General features: G+C 33.2%; 1 protein-coding gene across 1 annotated transcript in view; it reads left to right on the forward strand.

Moving 5' to 3' along the window:
* The window catches only part of LOC106880967 (uncharacterized), a 42,664-nt gene that overhangs the window by 8,440 nt on the left and 30,358 nt on the right, over window positions 1-3,866 (forward strand). The gene's annotated exons all lie outside the window — the stretch shown is intronic.

Raw genomic sequence — 3,866 nt, forward strand, 5'->3', positions numbered from 1 at the left:
AGTAACTTTGTCTTTCATATTTCGGGGTCGATAAAATAAGCACCAGCTGGGGACAGGGGTCGACATATTTAATTTACCTTTCAATATTTAATAGTTTATCAGCAACGTTATTTTCATCTCTTTTCTTTTTTTTTTCTATTTCATTCGTTTCACTCTTACTATCACTTTAATTTCCGATCTTAATTTTCGATAGTTTCCAACTATTATTTGTTCGGGTCATATTTAACTGAGCTAGTTACTTAAATTTAGTTTGTTTTTATATTTTAACTACAAATAGACCTCTGAATAGTTTTCTACCAACATATGGCCTATCGAGTGATCAGTCGATAGCAACACTTGGCTAACGAATGTATATGAATTACAATGTTAAGGAGTAACGAAGGTAATATGACAGAAATTGTAGACAATACTGGTTAATTACTTACACCTAGGAACTTTGAAAATGGCATTGACAGATAGTATTTAAAGGGAAAGTATATAAATAATAATCACTGGAAAAAGAAAAAACCATTTTCTAAGAATTTATATAAAGCATTGTATTCTTAACAGTCTTTTTACAATGGACGTAAGATAAAAATCTTTCAGAAGGAATTTTTAAGGGAGGAGGGGGTTTGTTTCGAAGGGAGATAACTCAGCTTCTTCTGTAAAACGCTTTCAAAATTTCAATATCAGGCGGCGAGCTGGCAGAAACGTTAGCACAGCGGGCGAAATGCTTAGCGGTATTTCGTCTGCCGTTACGTTCTGAGTTCAAACTCCTCCGAGGTCGACTTTGCCTTTCATCCTTTCGGGGTCAATTAAATAAGTACCAGTTACGCACTGAGTTCGATGTAATCGACTTAGACCCCTTGTCTGTACTTGTTTGTCCCCTCTAAGTCTAGCCCCCTGTGGGCAATAAAGAAATAAAAGAAATGAATATTAGCCAAAAAAAAATAATAATAAATAAAGAAATAATAATAAGATATAAATAAAACGAGATTTTTTTGTTTTATATTCATATAGATTAAATAATAATGGTTTCAAATTTTGGCACAAGACCAGCAATTTTGGAGTAAGGGGCTAGTTGATTATAGTGTTCAACTGGTACTTATTTTATCGACCCCAAAATAAGGATGAAAGGCAGAGTCAGCATCGGTGGAATTTGAACTCAGAACTTGAAGACGGATAAAAATCCTCTGTATTTTGCTCAATGGGCTAACGATTCTGCCAGCTCATTGTCTTTAAGCTATTAAATATTAAAACACTAGCATATCCGTGTCGTCAAAAATGCCGACAGTTCCGTTAATGATAGAAAATGGCGCATCAACACAAATGGGGGAAACCATTGATAAATGTCAGCAATCTAATAAATATATGCACAAAGACAGAATTGATGCACTTGAAGAATCAGATACGGTTGTAATGTATTGGTTGAATATATATATATATAAATATAAAGAATAAAAAGTTTTGAATGGTACCACAATGCACTATAAAACAAAAAATGAACTATATACCTGTTGTAATTTGGTTATCTATAGTCCAATGATATTTCGGAATTACAATTCCTTCTTCAGATCTTCTTAGTTTATAGCAGCGGCTCCATCTAAGAATATCTGAAGAAGGAATTGTAATTCCGAAATATCATCGGACTATAGTTAACTAAATTACAACAGGTATATAGTCCATTTTTTGTTCTATAGTGCATTGTTGTACCATTCTAAACTTTTTATTCTTTACAAACAATACACAATGCTTCAAGCAAACTACAATACTCTGCTATATATAAATATATATAAATGTAGGTATACATGCGATGGTCTTTGGTTAATAGCGTCAATTTTGACAATTCTGTAAATAACAATAATATTTTATACGCTTAAAGCTTATAAGTAATCACTATGCAATGACTAAAGAAAATAGTCTAATAATGAGGCATATAAGCCCTCAATGTATAAAAGTAGTGAGAACCCTATGCATACGAGAACCCTACTTTTTTGATTGAAGGCTTAAATGCCTCATTATTAGACTATTTTCTTTAGTCATTGGATGGTGATCGTTTATAAGCTTTAAGCTTCTAAGATATTATATATTTTTATATATGTGTGTGTGTGTGTATGTATACACACACAGTAATCACTCGCTATATCAGAGCTCACCTATCGCACCCTCAGTATAATTTTCTGGCTAATATATGTAAATTTATATCATGGGTTTCTGCGGCCAACAGATATTTAATTTTTGTTTTTTTACTTTAATTATTTCTTTGGTAAAACAAGCATTTTCATGCCTAAAAATTAAAAAATTAATAAATGAAAACAGAGTACAGTATAACACATAAATTAAAATATATTAAAAGAAAAAACGTAGTACACTGTAGATGAATAAACAAAGAATCGCACATACTGTATGGAAAACGAAACTCGGGAGGTGGGTGTGTGGTGTTGTTTTGCATTTATAATAAAATAAATATATACAAATTATAAAAATAATTCCAAAAAATATACAGTACAGTATTGTTTCTACTTCATGGATTTTCATGTATGACAGTGGGTCTTTGAATATAACACTCATGATAGTTGAGGAGTTACTGTATATATATGTATATATATATATATATATATATATCATTCACATAACATTTGTATATAGGCTATGTGAACAATAATATTTTGCAAACAAAAATGTTTAATGTTTAATTTCATATGTATATATTTATATATCTGTGTGAGTGTGTATGAAACTGATAAACCAAATACAATTTATGATAAAAAATCTACTGTTTTATTTTGATTATAATATCAGCATCTTTAGAGCAAAACTCTTGAAAGATTTCCGCCTACTTTACTGCCTCTGACTCTCATTCACTCCCACTTTGTTGTTTTTCTCTTCTTTCCCTCTAGTGTGACTGACAGGTCACACACTGAGTTTTATTGTAAGATTATTGAAGGTGGCCACAAATGAGCAGACTACTGGCCCTGAATACCTTATTGAGATGATTCTCAATCATTTTGTATTCTGTGGCTCCACATGTCTACGTTAGAGGTTTCAGCTTTATAATTTTATGCCACATAAGCCTATGAAAATAGTAGTATAGGAAGATTCAAAAGGTTTACAAGATAGCAATTACCCACTTAAAGAACCCCCCCCCCCGTCAGACACACACTACCAGAATAGTTCCATTAACAATGTCCTCTTAAGCAATTCCAGCAACCTTCGACTGAAGGGAGCTCACTTTGGTAACCAGTGATGTTCTAATTAGAAGGTCTTAAGTTAAATTAGCTTCAGTTTAGCATCCCTACCTCTGTCCAATAGTCAACAGGTAACACAAAATAACTAAAAGCCAAATACATTTTCAATTTCTGTGAGAGTTTTTGATGTGATTTTTTTTAAAAAGGAGACTTCAAGTTTTATATTGCTTAAGGTTTCACCAAATTTAAATCCAGGCCGTTGCCAGTACTGCCTGACTGGCCTTCGTGCAGGTGACACGTAAAAGCACCCACTACACACTCTGAGTGGTTGGCGTTAGGAAGGGCATCCAGCTGTAGAAACTCTGCCAAATCAGATTGGAGCCTGGTGTTGCCATCCGGTTTCACCAGTCCTCAGTCAAATCGTCCAACCCATGCTAGCATGGAAAGCGGACGTTAAACGATGATGATGATGATACATGCACATCTTTCTATACTAGCGCTGGTTTAATCATTAAGCAAAAATAAGCACATTCTTCGGGTATCATGAGGAGGTAGGACACCACAGAAATGGTAAATGGTTTACAGCACAAAAGAAATCACTTTGAACTTGCTAAAATAATCTTAAAAGTCGTTTATGTGATCTGAAATATAATTTCAAAGTATTCATGGTGTCATAGTGAAGATCTGATCGAAGCCTTT

Source organism: Octopus bimaculoides, chromosome 16, assembly GCF_001194135.2.
Source record: "Octopus bimaculoides isolate UCB-OBI-ISO-001 chromosome 16, ASM119413v2, whole genome shotgun sequence".
Lineage (NCBI taxonomy): Eukaryota > Metazoa > Mollusca > Cephalopoda > Octopoda > Octopodidae > Octopus > Octopus bimaculoides.